Raw genomic sequence first — 27,761 nt, 5'->3', positions numbered from 1 at the left:
ACTGCTCTGAAAGGTTTAATGATGACATGCAGGTAAGGCGTGCAGGGTGACTCTGGCAGGAGGGAGTGCTGGCAGGTGCAGGACGAGCACTTGGAGGAGAGCACGCGGACCAAGAGCGTTAGGAGCGACAGCAGCAAGCTGGCATGCAGGCAAAGGGACCGTGAACAGGTGTACAACCCCGCGTGTGTGGGGGGCGGGCACATCCTTGAGTTTGTCTTTCATGGTGGGCTGTCCTGGAGGGCAGCTTCCTGACATAAGGCCCTGTATTTTTTAAATCAGTCATTTGGTAAATGATTTCTTCCTGAATCATTCCGAGGAAAGAGATACAAAAAGTACTTGAGGTTTTAGAAGAATCTTTCTTCCATTTTTTTTTCCTTGTGACTTTGTCATCTTCAGCAGATCCTTTAGGGAGCCCCAGACTCTCCAGCCTGCCTGACCTTTGTGACTCGCATGATGGGCTGTTTGCAATCCCTGAATGGCAGCCTAGTTGACAACTGTCTTTTGTGATTTCAATTAAAAAAAAACAAAAAAAAAACTTGGTGTCTTTATCTGGAAACATAGAAGTCATCATTGCTATGACGTTTAGGAATGATGGCAAAGTTTTAAAAAGGCAATTTATCTTTTCTGGGTAAACTACCCTTTGAAAGAACTAAGTTCCTCTACATTTAGTTTCTCTATATTTAGCTTAGAGGGTCTTAGGTCAGTTTCAAAGACCACCTTATTCAGGCTCTTTGCCATTCTGGAAATCTCCACCACATCTTGAAATTTAGACGGACAGTTTGCTAGTTCCCCAGACAGAAAAATCCACATGCTTCTCTTTCTTCTAAAATAAGGACAGAAAATCCTATTCATTGTTGGTTTCTAAGTTAGAATTCAATTTGAAAGTTACTTGTCCAAAATCTCATTCTGGATAAGTGGGCACAATGAACGCTTACAGAGCTTCTTTCTGGTCCACCATTGCATTAAAACCATTTTTAAAAAGTGTTCTGAATCACACGTGTATATTCCGGATTATACGAGTGAGGGGCAGTCATATTTTTTCTTAGGAGTAATAGGGCACAATTCGTAACACGCTTAAGAACGTAATAAAACGCTTTCGCTGTCACTTTAGCCTAATGCTTTCGATTTTAGCTGATTTAGCATTGCACTGGCCGTTGGCAGAAACAGAAGCTCCAGCCGAAGTTTTCTACATTTTTGACTTCCCCCCAAGGTGTGCAGCAAGTAACCACGAAGAGCGGGAAAAGCGTCCGTGACCGCCGGAGGTGTGGGGTGGTGCCTACTTCTCAGCTCGAGACTCCTTCCTCTGAGGTGGGCATTACGAGCCGGACGCTCGCGGGCGCCCTTGGGGCGCTCGTCCTCGGTCCCTCGACGCCCCGTTCTGTTTTCGTCGAATAACCTTGGCAAAACTACAACTCCCGGCATGCACGCGGCTCCTGGAGCGGCCCGAGGGCCAGCTTCCGGTTTGGGCGAGCGCGGCGGCGCGTGGACTGCGGCCTTATTGGCTCGCGCCTCCTCGTGCGATTTGCGTCATGGCGACGTGCGGTCGCGGGGGCGGAGAGACGCGGCGGCGGCGGCGGCAGCGGCAGCGGCAGCGGCAGCGGCAGCGCGAACTCGGTCCTGACTGGGCTTCGCGGCGGCGGCGGCGGCGGCTCCTCGGGCTGCACCCCTCGCTCCTCCGCGCTCCCCTTCTTCCCCGTCCCCGCGGCGCTGGTTCCGGAGGAGTCGGACGGTGCGGCGAGGCGGCCACAGGCTGTGTGGGTGAGGGTCCCTGGAGTGGGAGTGCGGGGTCGGGGCAGGTGCGGGGGCTCCGGGGCTGTCGGGGGGCCGGGGTCCTCGGCGCGGCCCGGGGCGCCCCTGCAGGTCGGACGTGCTGGCCGGCGCGGCGGCGTGGACGGGCCCGGGTCTCCCTCTGCCCGCGTCGGTGTCCCGGGTCACTTCTAGGAATGTTCTTGGGTGGCCGGCCCTGGAAGGCTGTGCTTGGTTCCTCGCTTTTTACAGCGGCCGGGGGCCGGGGGTGGGAAGGTCTTTGCGCTTCTGTCACTTTCTGCCTCTGCGGTAACAGGGTTATGAGTTTGTTTTTATTTATGTTTTTTGGGGGGAGGGGATGGGGTGGGGTGGGGGAATGTCTGAGACAGAGTTTGGATTGTAAATAGATGCTTTCCCTTCCACCCCCCTTCCCGGGTTCTGATTCTGACCTTGGTCTCTTCGTTGACAACTTCAGGAACAGGATCCGATGACCGTGAACTTCAATAGAAATATTTTAGCCATCCAGTTGGGGTTCTGTAGGGCACGGTGATAGCATGAGAGCTTGTTGGTGTTTTCTTCCTTCCTTCCTTCCTTCCTTCCTTCCTTCCTTCCTTCCTTCCTTTCTTTCTTTCTTCCTTTCTTTCTTTCTTTCTTTTCTTCTAGAATGCTCTTTCATTTTGTTGATTTGTTTGGAATTTTCAGCTTTATATTATTGTCGCCATTATATATACGTGTGTGTGTGTATATATATATATATATATATATATATATATTTTTCCCCCTATACCAGACCTGCCCCTCTGCACCATGTCAAATAAAAACAAATCGCTTAAGACATTTAAAATGACCTCATCACAAAACTTCTCCCAACGAAGTGTTGAGAGTCAGTTTGTTCTTCCCACAGCCAACTTTGTTAGGGTCTGCGTGGGGCAGATGGTAAGCCTTGTCGACTGGCTCTTGTCACACACTTCCCTTTGCGTCTCTGCCACTCTGTCGAACCGTGTGAGGGAATTCTTAGATATTCTTTTTTTTACTTATTTGAGTTGGATCTGCTTGTTCAGCCCCCCCGGTAGCGAGGTGTGGGCCAGGTGAGGCCGGGGGCCTCATGGTCTCCCATAAGGATGAGTGGCCGGGGCCCATGCACTTGGGCCTCCCACCATCCAGTGCTTTCCCAGGCACCTTCCCGGGGAGTTGGGTGGGAAGCTGAGCGCCCCGTGCCTCATGGGCAGTGGCTGACCATCTGCGTCACAGTGCTTGTCCCCTCTAATTCTTCCTTACAAGTCAATCGTCTGTGAGCGTCTGGGAAAGTATTTCATCAGTAAGTTGAGACTTCCACATAGGCGGTGGCAGGTGGAATATTAAATTTGGAGAACTTTTCAAAGTAAACGTGGAAGGTATGACCTCTGTTAGCTTCTGCGCGGAACTGCCGGCTCAGCGGTCTGCTTTTCTGTACGTTGGGCTGCTTGGTAGCACATGTTCTTTTCCAGCTGTGACAGTGGGGATGATAGAACTGGAGGGAGAAGGGGCTTGTCTAGTCCTAGGCTCGTTGTGTAGATTTATAAACGAAGGAGTATGTCTTGTTAATACTATCATCTCATCTGGTACACTTTTGTGCAGTTCCCAGCTTTACGCCCATCTGGCCTAGATTGGCCTTTGCCTGTGTCTGTAGGTTTCTGTTGGGACTTAGGTAGGTAACAGCAGCTGTTCGGGTGTTGTCTGAACACCTGGATACCAGAGGTTGCTCTGCAGTACAGTGAGATATGAGGGATGTTGTGATGTGATGCTGTAGCTTGTGGAACTCAGAATACTCACTGTTTGGTCCTTAATAGGAAAAATTTGCCAACCTCTACTTCATGGAAAAGGGATCTGTGTTAAATGGAGAAAATTAAGTCAGAAAAGTGTGAAAGAGAAAGTAAAAATTATCTGGGGTTATATTATGCATTTTTGATTTTCCTTACAGAATGTTGGTGGCTTTTTTGTTTGTTTTTGGTAAATGAGTTCATATTATAATCTTTTTAAATTTTTTTCAAGATTTATTTATTTTTATTGGAAAGTGATATACAGAGAGGAAGAGAGACAGAGAGGAAGATCCTCTGCTATGATTCACTCCCCAAGTGGCTGCAACGGCTGGGGCTCCGCTGATCTGAAATCAGGAGCCAGGAACCTCTTCCAGGTCTCCCACTTGCAGGGTCCCATGGCCTTGGGCTGTCCTTGACTGCTTTCTCAGGCCACAGGCAGGATGGAAAGCTGGGCTGCTGGGATTAGAACTGGTGCCCGAATGGGATCCTGTAAGGCATGTGTAAAGCGAGGACTTCAGCTGCTAGGCTATTGTGTGGGGCCCTATTTTAAATTTTTATTTATTTTAAATTAAAAAGGATTCATTTTATTTGAAAGAGTGACAGTAAGGGAAAGCTCTTTTGCTGGTTCACTTCCCGATTTTCTGAAAGGCTGGGGCTGGGTTGGGCTGAAGCGAAGAGTCCTGAGCTTCGTCTGTGTCTTCCATTCGAGTGGCCAGGGACAGAGCACTGAGCCATCACCTGCCGCCTCCTGCACGCGTTAGCAGGAAGCGGAGTGGAAATGCTGTAGCCAGGACTTGAACCTGCGTCCCCGTATGGAATTGCATGGCCGGTAGAATGAGGCTCGCCTCTGCCATCTGCTTCTTCAGATGTAGTTTAGAGGTTTTCACTTGGTCTTGGATGCTTTTGGACTTCTGCCCTTAAGATCTCAATAGAGACGGTTTGATGATTGTTGTTGTCCTCTGTCAGTCAAGATTTAACAAGAAAGTTCAAGAATGGTAAATGCTTGAAGATGATATGAGAATGGATGGTGTTTATTGAGCACCTACTGGGGAATCAGTTCCCCACTGAGGCCGATGCAGTAATTGAGCCTGCGGCGCTCCTCATGCCATTACATAAGGCCCTGTTTCCAGAGGAGGAAAGGTCATCAGCTAGGTTTCAGAAGCCAGTCAGTTTGGTTTCAGAAGCCAGTGGTTTTTTTTTCTTAAGCAAAACAAAACAAACACTGTTACAGAACCTGTCCTTATCCCCATTGTGGAGTTTAGACAGTCCAGAAGTATGTAGCGTGAAAATTCTTCCGGCTCTTCTTTCTAGTTTAATTCTTTGTGGAATAGTTTGCTACAGGTCTTTCTCTTTGATGTGTCAATACAAGCATTTGCTTTCAAATCTCTGCAGAGTAGGATTTAAAAAAAATTGAGAAAGTTTTAGTTAACAGAAGTTTGAACTGTTCAGGAAGTATCCATAAGGTCCATCTGCATCTCATTACCAACATCTTGCAACTGATGTTACAAGATGTTACATCTGATGAACCAATGAACCCGTATCAATATTAATTAATTACTAATTAGTCTAGTTTACAATAGGGCTTTTTGTGTGGTACAGGTTTTCTTTTTTTTTTTTTTTTAGTGGGCTCAAAGAAGTTATTATTCAGTAGTGTGCTTGTGATTTTCAAAACAAAGTACTTCTGGACCTCTTAATGTAATGTTCCCCTTTAAGAGTGTGGGGGCTGGCATTAGAGGGCAGCCGTGATGGCGGTGTGGGGGCTGGCACTAAAGGGCAGCCGTGATGGCGGTGTGGGGGCTGGCACTAGAGGGCAGCCGTGATGGCGGTGTGGGGGCTGGCACTAGAGGGCAGCCGTGATGGTGGGCAGCCGTGATGGCGGTGTTGGGGCTGGCACTAGAGGGCAGCCGTGATGGCGGGCAGCCGTGATGGCGGTGTGGGGGCTGGCATTAGAGGGCAGCCGTGATGGCGGTGTGGGGGCTGGCACTAGAGGGCAGCCGTGATGGTGGTGTGGGGGCTGGCACTAGAGGGTAGCCGTGATGGCGGTGTGGGGGCTTGCACTAGAGGGCAGCCGTGATGGCGGGCAGCCGTGATGGCGGTGTGGGGGCTGGCATTAGAGGGCAGCCGTGATGGCGGTGTGGGGGCTGGCACTAGAGGACAGCCGTGATGGTGGGCACCGTGATGGCGGTGTTGGGGCTGGCACTAGAGGGCAGCCGTGATGGCGGTGTGGCTTCAAGTCCTGGATACTCCGACCCATCTTCCCGCTGCTGTGCCTGGCGGGGCCCCAGTGCCCGCAGGACACCAGGATGCAATTCCTGCTTCCTACCTTCAGCTTGGCCTGGCCCTGGCCCTTGAGACTGTTTCAGGGAGCAAACCAGCAGATGGAAGATCTCTTTTTCTCTCTTCTTGCATTTCAAATGCACAAATGAATGGACAAATAAATAAAATATAAACACGTAAGTACACATGCATGGATATTAATGTACGTGAATACATAAATCTTTTTTTTCAAGATTTATTTTTATTGAAAGGTGAATTTATAGAGAGAAGTAGAGACAGAGAGAAAGATCTTCCATCCACTGTTTCACTCTCCAAGTGGCCACAATATCCAGAGCTGAGCTGTTCCAAAGTCAGAAGCCAGGAGCTTTTTCTCGGTTTCCCACGCAGGTGCAGGGTCCCAAGTTCATGGGCCTTGCTTGACTGCTTTCCCAGGCTACAAGCAGGGAGCTGGATGGGAACCAGCGCCCATGTGGGATCCCAGTGCGTTTAAGGCAAGGACTTTAGCCACAAGGCTACTGACTGGGCCCTTGAATACATACATCTTAATAAGGAGTAAACCAGGTACTTTCTGAAGGAATGCTTATTTTTCGACCCATCATTCTGACTACACCATGTCAGTGTAAAGTTGCATTTTTATTTCTGGACAGTGGACCCGTTTGGTTTTGCTGGTAAATTCTTTCTGGGCTGTCTTTCCAGCTATTGAGATTGCTCATGTTGCCTTAATGGACGTTGGCTTTTGTGTGATGGCTGCTTGGAAAAGTAGTTCCCTGCTATTCCAATATAGTTTCTCTTTGGGACTTTCCCTAGGGGTTGAACTTCATTTTTTCCTTAGGCTGTGCAGATATTTTTAGAGGTCTTCCTGCAGCTTTGACTTTTTGCCTCTGCGTGGGCAAGCTGTTGAGCTTATTGGAGATTTCTTGCTGTTGATAGGAGTGGCACATGCCAGCTCACCCTGGGCATCCTCCTCCGTGAGACTGATAAAAAGACCCGTCTTTATCACATTCAGTGTTCGCTTCGTCTTTCTCAACTTCGAGAGTTTCTGTTCCTGGAATGTAATCATTATTGTTTAACACTTCTTTATTCTTACGCTCTTGATTTTATCAAGGCCTGTGTCATCTTTCCATGGAATTTCTTCCATATCTGAAGATTTGGAAGAACTGAGTGAAGTCTCTAGCAAGGTTATCGTGTTGTTCCCTTGTGTGTTTTGTCACGGGTCAGGTTTTAGTGGGCTTTCCCGCGGGCTGGCGTGTGACGCATGGGGGGCTGCCCCCGTGGGCACGGGCTGCAGGAGCCTGGCCGGACTCTGGGATGCGCTGCTTGTGTCTGGAGCACCAGGGTTCTTGTGATTCTCTTTGATCTGCTGTAGAAGTTAGAGTTTGGGAGATAGGGTTTGTGCCTGTCCTCTCTGCCGAGGCCCCTGACAGCCCTCGAGCTGCTCTGGGAGCTCTTGCGAAACCACGTGCAGCACGAATCGCCCGGGCACCTGAAAGGAAGAGAGCCTCTGGGTCTTTTCTTCTTTTGTTTCGTACGTACTTCCATGACCTCTGCAACCTTTCCTTGTGTTTCAGAGTCTTTCTTCCTTGTTGCGTACTGCACTAATCGGTCTCTTGCTGTTGGCTGGTACCCTCAGAATCGGAGTTACCATCCTGCCTTTCATTTGACCTGCCAAGAACAGTTAGGCCGCACCCGACAGCTCGCTCACCTCCGGAGAGCACTCTGTGAAGCCGAGGTCTGCGTCGGCATCATTTCCTTCTTGCGGGTTCAGCCGTTACAGCCACGCATTTTGGCTGTAGTGGTATTGTTCTTTCCATTTTTCCTCTTTTCCTCTCTTGTTCCCTCCTGCTTTCCTTCCTTTTCCTCTTTCTTTCTTCCTCTCTCTCTTTTTTTCTTCCTTCCTATCTTTCTCTTTCTAAAGGTTTATTCATTTACTTAAAAGACAGAGTTACGGAGAGAGCGGAGAAACCAGAGAACTTGCATTTGCTGGTTCACCTGCAACATGGCGGTGCAGCCAGAGCAGGGCCAGGCGGAAGCCAGGAGCTTCATCTGGGTCTCCCGTGTGGGTGCAGGCGCCCGCGGACTGGAGCCATCTGCTGTTGCTTTCCCAAGTCCATTCACGTGGTGCTGTGGGGGCAAGTGGAAGCTCGGGCTTGAAGCAGCATATCCCAGGCAGTGGGTTAATGTGCTGTGCTCTGCTGTCTGCTAACGTGGTCTGTGTGGGATTCTGCGATACTCTCTTTACCTTATTATCACCAGCACTATGAGCACGTGGTCTCGGGCACTTGTTACGGTAGCATGGAAGTCCAGAGCCCTGGGAAACTGGATGGATTGATATGGATTGATAGGAGTCTTATTAATTAGTGAGATCAAAGTTTGTGAAATTTTATAAGAGCTAGGTTTTTTAAAAAAGATTTACTTGTGTTTACTTGGAAGTTAGAATTACAGAGAGAGACAGACACTGAGACACTCACTCCATCTGCTGTTCAGTTCCCAAATAGCTGCACCTGCCAGAGCTGAGCTGGTCCATAGCTGGGAGCCAAGAGCTGCTTCTAGGTTCCCACGTGGGTGCTGGGACCTAAGGCCTTGGGCCATCCCCCACTGCTCTCTCAGGCCCTAAGAAGGGAGCTGGATCAGAAGTGGAGCAGCTGGGTCGAGAACTGGTGTCCATATGGAGTATTGGCACGGCAGGTGGAGGATTAGCATCATGTGCCACTGTGTTGGATTATATTGTTATGTAAACTCCGATGTAGGTCTGTTGCCCCTCTTTTTTAGATTCTCTGACGGCTGTTGGTTGCTATGCAGCTATTTTAAAATTTCTCCTGGGCTTGTTGGGTCCATAGTAGACACTTCTCAGAAAAACCGCACCACTGAGGCTTCCCAACTCTGCCTGGCTTGGTGTGTGACTGGGCTTCTAAAAGTGACCAGAAATAGCACTTGGGAGCTTGGCACATGGTGCTATCTTGGCTGATAGTCATATGTTTTTAAAAATTAATACTCGTGGATCATTTTTATGTCAATAAATCTGCATCTTATTTTTAACTTTTATTGAGTGGCATTTATTTATATGCTGTAATGTAGTGCCCCTGTTGTATATTTAAGCTGTGTAAGTGTGAGTTGGCCTTATGCACAGCTTGTACAGTTGGTGGATGCTAGTTCCTCTTTACAATGATTATCTAATAATGCTGAGTTGAAGGAGACAGTTTCGATGGATATTACCAGATTGCCATCTGGAAAGATCATAGTAGTGTAAACTTTAACCGGAAATGTAGGAAAGGTGTAATTTTCTCTTGTCTCTGCCAACTTAGAAACCTGAGTTGGTTCATGTTCTTTGGGGGCTTACTGTTGACTAAAGGACTTTAGCTTTTTTAAAAATAAGCTTTTCAAAATTTTTGCAAAATATAAGCTTGCAAAACTGTAGTATAAAATTGTCATCTTTGTATATTTTCTGTAAGTACATTAGAAATCACAATTTGTGGGACCAGCACCAGCATCCCATATGGATGCTGGTTGGAGTCCTGGCTGCTCCACTTCCAGTCCAGCTCCCTGCTTATGGTCGGCGGGAGCAGTGGAGGATGGCGAATACCCCTGGGCCCCTGCACCCACATAGTGACCTGGAAGAAGCTCTTGGCTGCTAGCTTCAGATGGGCCCAGTACTCTTGGGATTGAATCAGTTAATGGAGGATCGCTTTCTTTTTGTCTTTCTTTCTCTCTGTAACTTCCTTTCAAATTAAAAAAAAAATCAGTAAAAGAAAACAGGATTTATAAGTTGAGCGATTGATTAAATAAGGGATTTGCTTGGAATTTTCTGGACCAGAAGAACTGTGTGTTAGGAAGGGATGTATACAGGCCAAAGGCACCAATGTTTAGAGACCAGAGTTGTGGCAGAATCAGTTCAGCCACCCCCCTGTGATGCTGGTAGCCCAGCTGAGTGCTGCTCTACTTCTAATTCAGCTCCCTTTTTATGTGCCTGCGGAGGTAATGGGAGAAGCCCCAAGTCCTTGGGCTCCTGTTCCCCTGTGGGAGGACCTAGATGGAGTTCCAGATTCCAAGCTTCAGCCCAGCCCAGCCACTGCTATTGTACCTGCTGATGCACCCATCTGGGGAGTCAGCCAGTGAATGGAGATTGAGTTCTCTCTAACCCTGCCTTTAAAGTAAACGAAGAAATTTCACATAGCTTGGTTTAATTTAGATATTCTTTTTTTTTTTAAGGGTTTTTTTTTTTTTTTTTTTTTTTAATTGGAAAGGCAGATATACAGAGAGGAGGACAGAGAGGAAGATCGTTCGTCTGATGGTTCACTCCCTAAGCAGCTGCAGTGGTTCAGCTGAGCAGATCTGAAACCAGGAACCCGGAGCCTCTTGCAGGTGCAGGGTTCTAAGGCTTTGGAGTTGTGTAATTAATTTTGGTAATCCCGAGTTTTCTTCCAGATGCATTTGTTAGTGTGTTAGTATTGGCAACATAGTAACCTTAATCCTGTATGTCCTAAAAAAAAACCCTGTATGTCCTGAAATTTTAGTTTAGTGAATGTGTTTACATAGTTATATTTATATAGCCATTTGTTTAGTCAGGGAGGAGGTGATATCAGATCCATTATGAAAAAAACTTTAAGCATTGGAAAGGAGGTTTGCTTTTTATTTTCTCTTATTTTATCCTGTTTTGTTCGAAAAAGAATTTCTGGTAACTGAAAGTATTCAGAAGCATAATGAAATGTGTATAAAGAGGAGAAATCAATAAAAGGACAAGAACATATTCTGTTCCCAAGTGGTGTCATCATTCAGTGACAAGAGTAAAAATAGAATTTCAGCTTGCTTGGGAGAAGTAAAGGTGAAAATATGGTCAAGTAGATAGCACTAAACTGAAACCAACAAGATCAGGTTTTCAGAGGTAGTCGTCTTAGAAGAGGTTGGGAACTACTTTTTTTTGTTGTTGTTTAAAGATTTATTTTTATCTGAAAGTCGGAGTTCTGTTCGCTGGCTCACTCCACAAATGGCCACAACAGCTGAAGCTCAGCCGATCCAAGCCAAGAGCCTGGAGCGTCCTCTGGGCTCCCCAGGCGGGTGCAGGGGTCCAGGGGCTTGAGCCATCCTCCTTTGCTTTCTCAGGCAGTAAGCAGAGCTCTGGATCCAAAGTGGGGCAGCCAAGTCTCCAACCAGAGTCCTTACAGAGTGCCGGCACTGTGAGTGGAGGCTTAGCTTACAACACCATGGTGCCAGCCCCAAGGAATGCTCTAATATGGGATTACATAAACATTGCTTGTTGTTAGGTCCTGGATTTTAACAGAGGTTAAGCATTATTGTTTGAAGTACGGGTGTTAGTTTGTATCTAGGCTGCACATGTGTTTTCTTTTGTGCTGCAAATTTTTAAAATATATATATTTTTAATATTTCAAACATAGGAGACTGTTGAGCATGATACCATTAACCTCCACATATCTATGGCACAGCTAAGCATGTTTCCATGTTGATTGTTCTTACAGAAACAAAAAAACCTTTTGGGACTGACACCATATAAGCACAAATAGGCATGTATAGGCTCATATAGGTGCTGGCTTGAGTCCCTGCTGCTCTACTTCCAACCCAGTTTTCTGATAATGTGTGTGGAAAGAAAAAGCAACAGAAGTTGACCGAGGTGCTGGGCCCCTGCCTGTCCTCGGCAAACCTGGAGAAAGCTCCTGGCTTCCAACCAGCTCTGCTCTGGCCATGGCAGCCGTTTGGGGATGGGTGATCTTTCTGACGCTCTGTGACGCTGCCTTTCAAGTAAATAAACCTTTTTTAAAAAAAGCATAGTTGAAGTACCGTCTTAGATTGTTTCCCTTTTTTGAAGAAGTAAACAGTTATCCTGCTCATTTCTAGTGCCTGTTCTAATTACTAGGTAGGTATACATTTATAAATAAACCATAGCACTGTTTTGTGTATTTCCAACTTTCACTGCTGGTTTCCAGGGTTTGCAGTCAGGAGCCAGAGGCCCGAAACCAATCCTAGTACTTCGATACTCAATGCAGGCGTCTTAATTGCTAGGCAGTATGCCCTCTCCACTAACTGTGTTGGATATGATCAAATTGCTCTCCAAATGTGTGTCACTAGCATATTATAAAAAATGTACTTATTTGAAAGGCAGAGTGAAGAGTGGTCAGTTGCGGGAGACTGAGAGTGTCTCCTGTGGGTGGGCTGTGGACCAAAGTACTTGAGCCATTGTTTGCTGCTTCCTGTGGACGCCAGCAGGGAGTTGGGTTGGAAGTAGAGCAGCTGGCACTCAAATTTGTGCCCTGATAGTGGGGTCCTTGGGTCACTGGTTGTGGGTTTTCCTGCTAGCCTGCAGTGATAGTCCCTGAGAGCACTTGGGCCAACCTCTGTTGCTTTTCCAGGCCATAAGGAAGCAGGTAGCTGGACTGGAAAAGTAGGACTTGAACCAACATCCTGTCAGAACACAGTGGCAACCCTGTATATGATTTATTTTCTTTTTTTACATTAAAAAATATTTTTTATTGGAAAAGCAGATATACAGAGAGGAAGATCTTCCATCTGAAGGTTCACTCCCCCAGCGACCTCAGTGACCGAAGCTGAGCCAGTCTGAAGCCAGTCACCTGGAGCCTCTTCTGTGTTTCCCTTGCGGGTGCAGGGTCCCAAGGCTTTGGGGCATCCTTGACTGCTTTCCCAGGCCACAAGCAGGGAGCTGGGTGGGAAGCAGGCTGCTGGATTAAAATTGGTGCCCAGATGGGATCCTGCTGCGGCAAGTTAAAGACTTTAGCTGCTAGGCCACCACACCAGGCCCTGTTTTCTTAAAATGATGATAGAAGCTGGTGTTGTGGCAAAGCAGGGTAATCCTCCACCTGTGTCCCTGGCATTTAATATGATACTGGTTTGTGTCCCAGCTGCTCCACTTTTGATCCAGCTTCTTGCTAATGTTCTGGGAATGAAACAGAGGATGATGGCTCATGGGTTTGGGCTCCTGACGCATGTGGGTAACCGTAAGTTCTCAGCTTCAGAATGACCCAGCTCTGGGGAGTGAACCAGTAGATAAAAGATCTTTCTCAGTCTTTCTTTTTCACTAAACTATGACTTTCAAATAAAATAAGTGCTGTAAAATTTTGCAGTTTTCTTTATTGGTCCGTACCACAAGATCATTAAGATTTTTTTCATTTTTTTTCCCTAAACGTTTTAGAAGTTTGCTTTTTTTTTAAAAAAATTTATTTTTATTGCAGAGTCAGATGTATGTATATATAGAGAGGAGGAGAGACAGAGAGAAAGATCTTCGTCTGATGGCTCACTCCCCAAGTGACCACAACAGCTGGAGCTGAGCCGATCTGAAGCCAAGAGCCAGGAGCCTCTTCCGGGTCTCCCACGCGGGTGCAGGGTCCCAGTGCTCTGGGCCGTCCTTGACTGCTTTCCCGGGCCACAGGCAGGGAGCTGGCTGGGAGTGGGGCCGGTGGGGAGTGAGCCGTCGAAGGTCGCGTTCTCTCACCTTGCTGCGGTGCATTAAGCCACTGCTTGCAGTGCTTGCGTCCCATCTCAGTCTGGTTGAGTGGCAGTTGCTCTGCATTTCCAGCACAGCCTCCTGCCAGTGTGCTTGGAAGACCGCAGACGGCGGCCCGTGTACTTGGGTTCCTGCCACCTGCATGGCTGACTTGGATTGAGTCCAGGCTCCCGGCTTTGTGCTGGCCCTGCCCCAGTCATTGGGGATGTTTAGGGAGTGAACCAACGGAGAAAAGATTTTTCTCTATCAAGTCCTCTCTCACTTTGCCTTTCAAATAAGTAAATCTTAAGGAAAAAAAAAATTTGACGCAGAATAAATAAATGTCCTTACATGTCCTCATTTGAACACATTGATTGTGACAGTTTTCACTCAGTGAAATGTACTCTTTTTAGATGCACAGTCCTGTGTATTTTAATAAATGTTAAATTGCTGGAGAATTTACAATGGCTAAAGTAGACTGAAAACCAGTGAGATGGCGGAGTAGCAGCCTTAGCAAGTAATTACTGTCATGTTTTCATTATTTTGGAAATATTTCCAGAAAGATTCTCACTGAGTATTTTCCCATGGGTACAGTAGATCAGCAGTGTGGTAAGATTTCACTACCTTTCTGCCTAATTCTTTTTCCTGTGATGATAAGATTTGCTTGGTTTCTTGTCAGAAAAGGTGGTCAGTGGAGTAGGACAAGATACTAGAACAGGTTTTTTGTGGTTTAATGAAAGGTTGATCTGTTTAATGCTAGAAAAAAGTATGAATAGTTTCAGAGTCTTAATATCTTCAACATAATTGTTTAAAAATGACTGATTTGAAATGTATCTTTGTACTTAATTGCACCTAAGATTTCACGAACATTAAGGCTTGAAAATGTCTTAAAAACTGTAGGTACTGGGTTCGGCGTCATAGCCTAGTCACTGAAGTCCTCACCTTGCATGCGCCAGGATCCCGTATGGGCGCTGGTTCTAATCCCAGCAGCCCCGCTTCCCATCCAGCTCCCTGTCTGTGGCCTGGGAAAGCAGTTGAGGACGGCCCAAAGCCTTGGGACCCTGCACTGACGTTGGAGACCTGGAAGAGGTTCCTGGCTTTGGATTGGCTCAGCTTCAGCCATTGAGGCCGCATGGGGGATGGGTGAATTAGTGGATGGAAAATCTTCCTCTCTGTCTCTCCTCCTCTCTGTATATCTGACTTTCCAAAATAAAAATAAATAAATCTTTTTTTAAAAATAATCTAGGTAGTGCTATTTCATAGTTGTCAACCAAGCCTTAAGCAACATGTTGACAACTTTTCACATTTCACAAATTTTTTTCCAGTTACTAAGTTTTGTTTCATATGTATTAGTTAGAAATGTTCTTTGGGGACATGACCAATTTAATCAACTTGTTACTGAAGTGTGAGTAATCATTTTTTATTTACTTACTTGGCAGTTGTGTATTGAAAGTTCCTGTTGAATGGAGTATAGGTGTAAGAAAAGCAGATGATGACTGTTTTCAGGAGCTTGTCATCTGCTGGGGCTCGATCAGTAGTAAGAGAGACAGGTGCTGTAAGAGATGAAGAGGTGATGGAAGAAGACTTGATGGAGGCAGTGTTTTAGCTGGTGTGGTCAGGGAAGGGGACCTTTCAGTCGAGGTCGTCCTCGTGACGGGAAGGGGCCAGCCAATGGAGGGCCAGGGGATGAGCTTTTGGAGTGTTTGAGGAGCGAATGGAGTGTCAACATGGCTGATACAAGGCTGGTTAAAAAAAAAAAAAAATCAGAGATAGTCAGGATCTGAGTCACTGGAGACTTTGTAAGCTGGAGTGAGGAGGGGTCCTAGGTGTAAAAGAAAACCAGTGAAGGCCTGAAAGCAACAGGGTAACCTTACCTCCCCCCCTTTTTGGAGAAGGAGAAACCTGTTTAAAAGGTGAGGCAGTCTAGACACGTGTGGGCTGTATTCAGGGATAGAGCAGGCAGGGAGGGAAAGTAGGAAGAGAGATGTTTCAACTTCCATCTTATGTCATGGGCAAGAGCGCGAACCCCTCCCTGTTGCCTGGCTCTGGGCCTGAGAGGGGGAGTGGTTACATGCCCCAACAGCACATGCTGGGGAAGGAGTCCTTGACTGACAGGATGAAGTGTGAAGAATGTGCCTTTCGAAAAGGATTACTGTCACGGGGCAGGGTGGGAGTAGATGTCAGAGGTGGAACCCAGGAGACTGGTTGTTGCAGTTGGATAGATGAGAATCGGTGATGTCGTATGTCAGAGAATGTAAGAAATTGGGTGTATTTGGGGTGTTTTGAAGACTGGATCATTAGAATTTGGTAATTGAAAGACAAATCCTAGGATCTGAGCAATGGAAAGATGACTGGGGGCTTGCTGGAATGGCTAAGGCTGAGCGGAGCACGTGCTTGCTGTGTAACCTGGAGTCTGTTAACTTGGAGTGCCACTTGGACATGTGTATGGCGACCTGATGCTTGGTATAGGTTAAAGAAGTACTCTGGAATTCAGTTGAGAGGTTAGGATCAGAGTTAAATAAATACACCTGCTGGCTTGGGAGATAATGATTCCCAGGTGACCTTGTCAAGCAGAGTCTGGGAGTGGAAGCTTGGTTCTAGAGAAGTATGAGAACAACTCTGTGAAGAAATGAAATGGAAAAGTGGTTGGTTTTATCCCCAAGTAAGACGTGGGTTTCAGTCCGTTTTATTTACTCTAGCTTGGATGAAGTTATTTAAGTGCATTCTAAGGTTTAAAATACTTAACGTGTCATGCGCAATCCTCCGTGATACTGGGGTAGCTGGTTTTCCTCCTGTGATAGGAGAGTTTAGGCAGGTGAAGTGACAGGGTTATTAGTGGTGGAATGTTGCTGGCATCCACCTGCTGGGCAGCATCATTGAGTGTGAAAGATCAGTATGGGATGCCAGGGTGGGATTCAGCGGAACACAAGGATAATGTTAAGAGCAAGCTGATGAAGGATTTTGTTTTTCTCTGATCATTAAGCCAGAGAAGACGAAATGAGCATAGTTTTTGCTACGTGTGTTTAGTCCAGGTTTGCCCTCCACAGACTTGAGAAAACAGATAAAAAAAGTTGTTTCTGAGTTTGTGTAAAGGAATTCTTTCAATCTAAGTTATTTTTAGAAGAATTGGAGCAGTTATGGGCTGGGGGCGTTATGTGTTCTGCCTGTTCGGAAGCCAAGGCTGGGAAGGGTGCTCATTTCCATTCCGACTCGCACTCGTAATTATAGCGTGTGTACATCCCGAATGCCAGTGACGGGACTGACAGAGTCAATAACAATGTCCAGATGTGTGTTGTGAGAGTTTAGGGTAAAACTGTTTTTGTGTTCAGCCTGTCCTACTTAGTTCTAAAATAGTTTGATTTCTTGGAACAGAAATGCCTAATTTGCACTGATTTGCTAAAGTCACCTCAATGCTTTAGTATCCCCAGGGGCGTGAAAGTGCTAAGTGTTTGTTCTAGGTGTTGCCAGGACTCTGCTGTTTTCCATTCTGTCCAGGCCAGTCTGCTCTACGTGCTGAGCCTGGGCAAGTTCATTGTTGAGATCTGTGAGCCCGAAAGGATAGCAGTAACTTCTGGTGCTAGACTGCACTAATCAAGTCTTGAACGAACTCTGGTCTTCCCTGGATCACCTGCCCTTGCGCTGGACCGGTTCTGCAGGAAATGGGGTGGGGCCTGGGGTAGCCCTCATCAGATTCACGCTGGATGCAGGGCATGCCTCACCCCACAGGGCATGCCTCACCCCACAGGGTCTGGGGTAAACTGAAATCACAGCTGTTCCCTGTGCAAAGCCGAGTAAGAAGAGTGAGGGGAAAAAAAGATGGTTGAAGCTGTTTGCAATAATAGTAATTCATTTTCCTGTGATCCTTGCATAGAGAGTCGAATATGAATCCAAGTTTCTGCTTTAATTTTTGGCATTTTAGAATAAAGAAAAAACTGTTGTTTTATACATCTCAGTCCCCTGGAGTTTCCCTGTAGCCAGCTGGCTTTCTGGAAGCTCAGGAAGCTGGGGGAGTGGGATGCTGCTACAGAGTAGCACTGTGTGCACAGCTTTGCACTGGGAAGTGGAGTGACTTGTGCACCTGTGTAACTGCCTCAACCTTTGATTAAAAAAAAAATGCAAGCAGTGAAACCTGTATTTGGACTAATTCAGTTGTTTCCAAATAGAATACTTCTGTTATACCAAAATACCCCCTTAATTTTTCCTAGTAAGCACCTCAGCTTTGTATTTATCCAGTAAACAGATTCACCCCCCCAAATGTCCACAATAGCCAGGATCCAGGTGGCAGAGAACCCAAGACTTGACCCATCACTTCCTCCCAGGTGAACGCCTTCAGAAGCAGGACTGGGCCTTGGACTGAAGTGCTTCAGCAAGGGATGCTGTGTCCCAAAAGCGACCTCAACTTCTACGCCAAACATGCCTGTCCCTTAAACCTTTAGGGCCTTGGTCAAGTGAGGCCTTATTTGCGTTACAGGTTTGCTTACTTACTTAAATTTTATTTTTTTTTAATTTAATATTGTTTATGTAGTTGGGAGGGATGCATGCCCATGTGGGCCTTTGGTTAGGGTGGGAAGGGTCAGGAATGGAGGAAGGTGGGTGGGACGAATGATTCAGTGTTTTTTTTTTTCTCCTGTGACCACAGGGAGGAGAGGGGGAGAGGGCTGTTCTTGGCTTTAAAACTGCATGAGCACCCGGGGAATGGGAGATGGTCATCTGATGAGGCCTTAGGGACCTCGGCGTGGGGAAGAGTATTCCGAGGGTGTTACTTGAGTGGTTTTGATAGTTCTGAGAAGTTATTGGTGTTTTGGCACCAGGGTTGAGAAAATCTTCCCAGGATCTATTAGGTCCTGCACCTGCGGACCCAGGAATATGCTGCAAAGCATGTTCAAAACAGGCTACTAAGCCAACAGGGCAAAGGTTGTTCTAGAACTTTAATGGAAATTTTAGGGAGAAAGTATGCTAAATGCATAGAAGAGACTTAAATATTCCTATTTAGTCTCCTTTAAAACATTTTACAACTTACTATGTATTTGACTTTATTAAAAAGCCCTGGCCATTGCAGCCACTTGGGGAGTGAATCAGTGGATGGAAGATCTTCCTCTCTCTATATCTGACTTTCCAATAAAAAATTTAAAAAATCTTATAAAAAGTAGTAATGATACATTAATTAATCAGCATTTTGCATTTTTGGTTCTTACTGGTATATGTGAATAGATAATTTAGTTTTCTCTCCTTATAAAAATATGTATTTGTGCCCAGTATGGTAGCCTAGTGGCTAAAGTCCTCACCTTGAACATGCCGGGATCCTGTATGGGCACCAGTTCATGTCCCGGTGGCTCTGCGTCCCATCCAGCTCCTTGCTTGTGGCCTGGGAAAGCAGCAGAGGGCCTTGGGACCCTGTGCCTACATGGGAGACCTGAAAGAGGTTCCTGGCTCCTGGCTTTGGATCAGCTCAGCTTCAAGCATTGCAGCCGCATGGGGAGTGAATCAGCAGACGAAAGATCTTCCTCTCTGTCTCTCCTCCTCTCTGTATATCTGCTTTTCCAATAAAAATAAATAAATCTTAAAAAAATTAATTTAAATGTCTTCATTCACAGGTGTATTTTAACTAATTAGAAAAGTTTTTTATTTTTCTTTTTAGAAAGATTTATTTATATTGCAAGGTAGGGGGAGCAGCGCTAGAGTTCTGTTTTCTGGTTTACTCCCTAAACTGGCTGCGGTGGCTGAGTTGAGATGGTCAGAAGTCAGAAGCTGCTTCTGGGTCTCTATGCCAACCCGTAAGATTATTTTAAAAATTAAGATGTTAAAATCCTAAATTCCAAGGGCCAGTGGGTCAGTGTCCTTTTGTAGGTGCTGGGCTTTAGTGAATCAGATGTCGTGGTTTAAATGTCTAATAGCATCACTATTGTTGGGTTATTCAGAGGGAGAAGATTGAAAAATGATGTGTTTTTTTGTGATTTTGTGAAAGTAGCCAGTTTCAAAGTGACTTAAAAGTTTGCACTGACATTCTTAGGCATCATTCTGTAGTGAGCTGTGTTTTCAGTTAGCGCATGGCCGATGGGATTGCTGGTGTCGGGTACAGCTTTTCCTTGATGGAAACCTGAGTCGCAGCACAAGATGTTCTAGGACGAGATTACCCAGCCTGTCTCTCGGACTTCAGTGAAACCAAATCCAGGGGCTGTGAATCTAAAACTGCCAACAGGATTGAGTGTGGTTACTATTTAGGATGGAATGCTTATGTGAACAGTAGGACCAACAAGAATATTAAAAGCCCCCTCCCCTCCTGCTGCCCCTCCTTCTTCATTTTTAATTACTATCCAGAGGATATGAAAGCTGTTACTCTGTCTGACAGGAATCTTGACAAGACCCTTGTTGGAAGGACTGTCGCCTTAACTGTTGAAATACTTTGTGGACTTTTCTGAATTTTTTACTTCAATAAAAAGTTCAGAGTATAGATTTAAAACTGAGCTTTGGTTATCAAGCTTCCTAGTTCGTAAAACTTTATTGTATCTTTTAAACATTTTTGTTTACTCTCAGGGCCCCAAATTATGTTCTTTGAAATACACTTGAACTTGCAGTGCTGAAGGATAGGGGCTGGCATTGTGATGTAGTGGAGGACACAGCTGCCTTTGAGACTAGACCCCAGAGGGGGACAGGGTCGAGCCTGGGCTCTTCCTTTCACTTCCCATGCAGCTCCCTCTAGCATGCCTGGGAAAATACCAGAGGCTGACCCAAGTGCTGGGGTCCGTGCGTCCACATGAGAGACCTGGAGGAAGGTCCTGGCTCCTGGCTTCAGCCTGACCAGCCCTGGCTGTGGTGGCCATTTGGGGAGTGAACTAGTGAGTGGAAGATCTCTCTTTCTGATTTTCAGATTAATAAATACATCATTAATGTCTGTAGTTTCAGTTTTTAAGATTTGTTTATTTTACTTGAAAGCGTTTCAGAGAGCAATGGAGGCAGGAAGGCAGAGATTTCGATTTCCTATCCTGAATCACTCCCCAAGTGATTTCAATGGCCAGAGTTGGACTAATCTGAAGCCAGGAGCCAGGAGCTGCTTATGGATCTAACATGGGTGTAAGGGCTCAAGGATTTGAGCCATCTCCTGGTGCTTTCCCAGGCCATAAGCAGGGAGAGGAATCAGAAATGAAGCAGTAGGGGGCCTGGCGTGGTAGCCTGGTGGCTAAAGTCCTCGCCTTGCATGCACCGAGATCCCATATGGGCGCTTGTTCTAATCCTGGCTGCTCCACTTCCCTTCCAGCTCCCTGCTTGGGGAGTGAACAAGTGGATGAAAGGTCTTTCTCTCCTCTGTAAAACTAACTTTCCAATAAAAAATAAATCTTTTTTAAAAAATGAAGAGAAATGGAGCAGTCGGGATTCAAACTGGCACCTGTTTGGGATGCTAGCGCTACAGGCTGTGCCATTGTGCCAGCCCCAGCCTTTTTTAACAGTGATCCTCCATTCTTCCTTCCATACAGTCCCTGCCAGTTAGTATTCTGGTTACTGTTGCTGTGATGTTTACTACTTCAAGTAATCATGAAAGTGAGATTGTGAAGTGTTTGTCTTTTTGTGACTAGCCTATTTCACTTGACAGAATGGTCTCAGGGTTCGTCCATACGGTCACATGTATCAGAATCTCCTTCCTCTTCAGGCTGAGGCTCCATAGCCTGCATAGGGCCTGTCCATTCTCCCAGCCACGGGCCGTTGAATGGCTTCCACTGTGTGGGCACTGTCCCGAACCTGCCTTTGTAGATGTGTTTTTAAGACCTTGATTTTCGTCCTTTTCAGAACTTAGTGGAACAGCTTGATTGGTCACAGAGTAATTCTAGTTTTAGAGTTTTGAAGACTTTTTTTTTTAAAGATTTATTTTTATTGGAAAGGCGGGTATACAGAGAAGAGGAAAGATAGAGCGGAAGATCTTCTGTCCGATGTTTCACTCCCCAAGCAGCCGCAACTGCTGGAGCTGAGCCAATCCAAAGTCAGGAGACAGGAGGCAGGAGCTCTTCCAGGTCTCCCATGTGGGTGCAGGGTCCCAAGGCTTTGGGCCATCCTCGACTGCTTTCCCAGGCCACCAGCAGGGAGCTGGACAGGAAGTGGGGCCGTGGGGTTAGAAGGTGCGCCCATATGGGATCCCGGCGCGTGCAAGGCGGGGACTGTTAGCTACTATGCTATCGTGCTGGGCCTGAGTTTTGAAGACTTTTTATATTGTATTCCACACATTGCCTTTTCTTTTAAAATTGAGGGCAAGTTAAGGGTTAAAAAAAATCACAAAATAGGTGTAGTGCATTGTATTATTTAGCCTGTCTTGGCTCAGTTTATGACAATGCAGTGTGCTTTTAGTTTCTTTTTTTCTACTAGAAAAATGAAGGAAATTTTTGTTGAGTGTGTACTGTTTATCAGTTTCAATTTGGTATTTGCCAGTAAACAAACAAATTCCCGCTCCTGTGGAACTTACCAACTGTGTTTTAGAAATATCTTTGTTGGAAATAGATTGTTAAACCAGAAATGTCAGAATTAACAGTTTCTGTGAGTGGAAAAAATTAGTTGTGAGGTACTATTTATGAAACTCTAATGTTGCCGTGGTTTGTGCTGTGCAGGCAGGTGAAGCCCTGGGCGGTAGACGGGGCTGGACAGTGTGCAGTTGTTCCCTTTGGAAAGGCCGCATGAGTGGGCCTTGGTGACTCCCAGCTTCTCATCTATCTGGCTCTTGTTTTTCTCTGGACTCTCCCCTCTAATCCTTGCCTCCCCTCACTATTTTGCATGAAGCATTCTGTCTATTGTTATGCCAGGAACTGTGCTAGCTTCACTCTCTGTGCCAGTAACAGTCCTGCTCCCAGATTCATTGTCTCTTCCCAATTCCAGATTTGCTTCCTTGAGCCAGCTGAACATTTCTGTCAGTTCAGACTGTTTCCAAAGCCAAATTCATTGTTGTTTTGCTCTGAATTTCTCTCCGTCTCAGCAAGTAAAAATATTGTTTTTCTATTTTTAATTGACCCTTTTTTTTGATCATCCAAATATTTGATTCTTTCAGTGTGTCTTGAGTTCTGTTGCTCTCTAACTTCAGAACAGACATACTCCTCGTTTTGTGCTTGGGATTTTTCTGTTTGGAATATCTTTCTTTGCTTGGCGAGCTTCATGGTCAAAATATGGCTGAAAAAAGTCACTTTGAATGTGTAAGCCAAGTCTCTACTTCTGTTTTATTTATTTTTTCTTCCCCATCTGCTGGTTTACCCCTCGAATAGCCACCAGGGCTGGGCTGGGCCAGGCTTTTGCCAGGAGTTTTGTTTTTTCAGTTTCTCCCTGCTGGTCACAGGCCATTCACAGGGAGCTGGATTGAAAGTAGAGCAGCCTGGACTCGTATGGGATGCTTGTTTGCAGGTGGTGGCTTAACCCACTATACCACAAAGCCAGCCCCACTTCTGCTGTTTGGTAAATTTTTTTATTCTCTGTGGAGACCACTTGAGCAGTTTCTTAGAATAATTGTTCTGTGTCTCTGTATAGAAGTTTGTGAGAATAGTTTTGTTTTAAAAATGTATTTTTGAAAGGCAGAGTTCAGATTATGGGAAGAGAGAGAGAGATTTTGCATCTGCTAGTTTGCTCCCCCTGTGACTGCTAAGGCCTTAGCTGGGCCAGTCCAGAGCCAGTACCTTGCTGTTAGTCTCCCAGGGTGCAGGATCCCAAGGCCTTGGGCCGTCCTCTGCTGCTTTCCAGGTATACAGCAGGGATTGGTAGTAGACCAGATCAGACTTGAACCAATGCCTGTATGACATGCTTGCACAGCAGGCAGCAGCCATACGTGCTGTGCTGCTGTGCCAATCCTGAGGGGTAAAAAAAATTAGTTTCTGGGCCTGGTATGGTAGCCTAGTGGATAATGTCCTCTGCTTGCACACACCGGGATCCCATATTGGCACTGGTTCTAATCCCAGCAGCCTGCTTCCCAGTGCTCTGCTTGTGGCCTGGGAAGGCAGTCGAGGGTGGCCCAATGCCTTGGGACCCTGCACATGTGTGGGGGATCCAGAAGAGGCTCCAGGCTCCTGGCTTCAGATTGGCTTAGCTCCATAAGTTGCAGCCGCTGGGGGAGTGAATCATCAGATGGAAGATCTTCCTGTCTCTCCTCTCTGTATATCTGACTTTCCAATGAACATAAATAAATCTTTAAAAAAAGTAGTTTATTTGAATGATAGAATTATGAATGGGTTGGAGGGAGTAAGGGAAGAAAGAGAAAGAAATAAGGAAGGAGGAAGGGAGGGAGAGGGGAAAAGTTGGGTAGAGAGAGAGAGAGAAAGAGAGGTGGATCTTGCATCCTTTAGTTCATTCTCCAAATGGCTACAATGAGCGACACTGATCCAGTCTGAAGCCAGGAGCCTGACCCTCCGTCCGGGTCTCTTCTGTGGGCAGCAGGGACTCAAGGTCTAGGGCAGTCTTCTGCTGCTTTCCCAGCCGCATCAGCAGGGAGCTGCATTGGCAGCAGAGCAGCTGGGCTCCAGTGCTGCGCTGTGCGGTGCCAGCTGGGCAGGCAGCTCCTCAGCTCACTGCATCTCAAAGCTGCCTCTGAGTCTACAGTCTTTGAAGACGGAAGTAATTTCTGTATTGTTCAGTTATCTCAGCACAGCAAGATGGGGGATTAATCATTTTATTTTCTGTTTTTATGTCTCTTCTCCCTTTCTACCTATAATTTCTGTTTGGAAGTCTTGAGTACATAGACAGTAAATCATCATACTGTAACTGCACGTCAGAACTCTTTGTGTTTCTTGTTCTTCCTGGAATGTACTGGGGATGAGGACTAGGCCCTGATTCCTGATCAGGAATCCCCTGATTCCTCAACTTACACTGCAGAAAGTCGTGAAATACTGACCCTTGGGTATTATTTAGGTTTTGGAAAAGGTAAAAATTTCCAGAATTTTTTTTTCTTGTCTTTTTTGTTGTTGTTAAAGAAAATACTTTAAAAATGAAATGTTAGCTAGCGTTTTGTTTCACAGTGATTTTTTTCTTTAGGAATGTCAGGCATAGGAATAACTATACAAGTGTGTTACCTTTTTGTTTGCAAAGCAGATGTTACAGAGAGAGGAGGAGAGAGAGAGGGTCTTGCACTCCTGGCTCACCCCTGAAATGGCCACAATGGGCAGAGCTGAGCTGTTCTGAAGCGGGGAGCCAGGAGCTTCTTCCAGGTCTGCTGTGTGGGTTCAGAGTCCCAAGGACTTGGGCTGTTCTCTGCTGCCTTTCCAGGTTGGAAGCAGAGAGCTGAGACAGAAGTGCAGCAGCTGGCTGGACACGAGCTGGTGGCACAGGCCAGGCCGGCGTGCCAGCCCTGTTACCATGCTTCTTAAATAAACCATTCTGTGTGTCTGCTTAAAAGAGCTGATCAGAACGTATTCTGTGTGAAGATGAAAGTAATTTCTATATTCTTTGCAGGATAGTTATTTGTCTTAGTAGTACATTAGGACTTTTCAGTGTTTGCTTTTGATAGTTTTGAGTTATTTTCTTAATGCATCCTCAATTTATAATTGGCCTCAGTTCATGAATTCGTGTTTTTTTTTAAAGATTTGTGTATTTTTATTGCAGTCATATACACAGAGGAGGAGAGACAGAGAGGAAGATCTTCCGTCCAATGATTCACTCCCCAAGTGAGCGCAATGGCCAGTGCTGCGTTGATCCGCAGCCAGGAACCAGGAGCTTCCTCCAGGTCTCCCGTGCCAGTGCAGGGTCCCAAGATGTAGGGCCACGTCGACTGCATTCCCAGGCCACAAGCAGGGAGCTGGGTGTGAAATGGAGCTGCCAGGATTAGAACCAGTGTCCATATGGGATCCTGGCGCGTTCAAGGCAAGGGCTTGAGCTGCTAGGCCACGCCGCCGTGCCTCATGAACTGTTTTCTGTTACTTAAGAGAAATGAAGCAAAACACAATTTCTGTGTTTTGTCCTGTCCCGTATATATGTTATATACAGATGTACACATATAAAGCAGTTTTTCCTTTGTAGTAAAAATGAGCACTAAGAAGATAAGAAAAGGCTTGAACAAGAGTGAAAAAATAAGCAGGTAATAAACCTTGACGTGCAGGATAGAAGTGTAGCCTGGTCAGAGGTGCTGTTTAATTTTCCCAGGACTCTTCGTCAAGAAATGAGGCATGCTGGAAAAGAACAAGCAAGGACAGCAGTGTTAGTGCGTCATTCCCGTGGCTGTCTTAGAGAGTACACTCACTGCTGAATGTGTGGTGTCACTCACATCTCCAACCAAGTTAGTTGTCTGGGGGAGAATTCAGAAGCGTGTTTAAGATAATCCTATTCCCCTACACGATCATAATCACTACTTAGGGGTGTTAAAGATTTCTTAGCCAGGTTTAGGAAACAGAAAACGATGAATAAGGGTTTTCTCTTAGTAGTGACTATTACAATGCAAAATCCTAGGCAACTCTTTGGAAACTCAAAGAGTTGTTTAATTAATGCTGTTTCAATAGGGTTCATTGAGCCCTCTGTAGTGTACAGCTAATGTGTGATGATCTGGGTTTTAGATGGTATCTCTAGTGCCGATTTACTGCTGTTTTACACCTCTGCCTCTAAGTGAAAAGCATTGAATAGAAGGAGGTGCAAATTGGTTTAAAATTTTACCCCCTTTTAACTAAAAATTTAGAGAAGGAGGTTGAAACTCTGTTAATAATTTTGCGTTACTGGCCTTGTTATCATATATAATACAGGTTTATTGTGAGCTTCTGGGCCATTTTACATCTTAGATTGTTTTGAAAAATGAATTGTGCTTATCTTTTTAAAACTTGTATTGCATATATTTAAAGAGGTTATACCATGATAAATCTAGCAATAAAAATGCACATTGCAATATTTCAGATTCCTTTTTGAAATCATGGCATAATGCACTTAATGCAAGATTTACCATTTTAGCTATTTAAAGTGTGCAGTTCATTGGTATTAAGTATATTCAGTTTTTTTTTAACCGTCACCACTGTTTAGTTCCAGAATTTTAACATCATCCAACATAATACTTTGATACCTATTAAGTAGTAATTTGCATTTCTTCCCTTCCTCCAGGTTCTGGAAATCTAGATTATGGTTTTTCTATTGTAGGTTTTTGAATAACTGGAGTCTAACCGGTCTTTGTCTTTTAGTGCCTGTCTTCAGCATGTCTGATGATGTTTATGGCTGCACAGTGTTCCGTTGCATCTATGTCAACTTCTTTTATTCCATTTCATAGTTAGTGTTCTGCTTGTCCATTCATCTGTTGATGTGTATTTGGGTTGCTTCTACCTTTGGGTGTTGTGGATATTTGCTTGTAGTTCTTTTGCACACTATGAAAGTGGCAGCTTAAACCCACCCTGTGCCACAGTGCCCTCCCATAAAAGCTGTTTTTTAAACACAGAAATTTGTAAGTTTGGAAAATACATTTCTAGTTAAACCATGACCTTATTTTTTATAAGGAAAATTTAGAGTTATGTACAAACAATGGTTCATTTTTATTTCTTTTTTTTTTTTAAGATTTATTTAATTTTTATTACAAAGTCAGATATACAGAGAGGAGGAGAGACAGAGAGGAAGATCTGCCGTCCAATGATTCACTCCCCAAGTGAGCCACAATGGCTGGTGCTGCACTGATCTGAAGCCAGGAACCAGGAACCTCTTCCAGGTCTCCCATGCGGGTGCAGGGTCCCAAAGCTTTGGGCCATCCTCAACTGCTTTCCCAGGCCACCAGCAGGGAGCTGGATGGAAAGTGGAGCTGCCGGGATTAGAACCGGCACCCATATGGGATCCCGGCACATTTAAGGCGAGGACTTTAGCTGCTAGGCCATGCCGCTGGGCCCCACCACCTGGTCTTTAAAAAAAAAAAAAATCTGTTAGTCTTCCTTTAGTGTGTGAGCAGTGCTGACTAGCTGTTTTATAGCTTAATCATACAAAGTCTTGAAGCAGCCTCCTTAAACGGCTTATCAGATGATTAAAAATGAATTGTAAGTGGCTGAAGGGTTTTAATGTCTACTAGTAGTGATAAACATTGAGTTGTAATTAATTTGTCAACTCTCTCTGTATTCAAATAATGAAGCTATCCTATTGAAAGCCAGGTTTGCTAAGGCTGTATTAAAATGGCTTAAACAGAAAAAATGTATGGCTGCGTTTAACTGTGGAGACCGCGTCTTCAAATACAGCTGCATACCAAGGTGCTGGGGTTAAGATTGCAACATGACAGCTCAGCTTGAGCATGACTTTGGAGGGGATGCAACAGTCCCTCAATGGATTCCTAATGGAAACTTTATTACTTTAAAAGGTTTTTATAACTATTTGTTAGAGAAACACCAACTTCCTCATCCATTTTATTCCTAAAATGTATGTGATGGCTGAGGCTTGACTGGCAAAGCTGGGGGCAAGGAATGCAATCCAGGTTTCTTATTGCTGCCTTCCAGGGTCTGCAGAATCAGGAAGCTGGAGTCAGGAGCCAGAACTGGAAAGCGAACCAGGTACTCTTTTTGTTTTTTTAATTTATTTTTATTGGAAAGGTATAT

General features: G+C 45.4%; 1 protein-coding gene across 2 annotated transcripts in view; it reads left to right on the top strand.

The window, feature by feature from the left end:
- Positions 1 to 1,567: 1,567 nt before the first annotated feature.
- ADIPOR2 (adiponectin receptor 2) overlaps positions 1,568 to 27,761 on the top strand; it is a 52,849-nt gene continuing 26,655 nt past the window's right edge. The window contains exon 1 of one of the 2 annotated variants that reach the window (XM_058655809.1): positions 1,568 to 1,754. The gene's annotated coding sequence lies outside the window, so the exon portion shown is untranslated. Of the gene's footprint in view, positions 1,759 to 27,761 lie in introns of both variants that reach the window. The other variant, XM_058655808.1, reaches the window with a different exon arrangement.

This window comes from Ochotona princeps, chromosome 27 (assembly GCF_030435755.1).
Source record: "Ochotona princeps isolate mOchPri1 chromosome 27, mOchPri1.hap1, whole genome shotgun sequence".
NCBI lineage: Eukaryota > Metazoa > Chordata > Mammalia > Lagomorpha > Ochotonidae > Ochotona > Ochotona princeps.
This window is presented reverse-complemented; position numbering and strand designations above follow the sequence as displayed.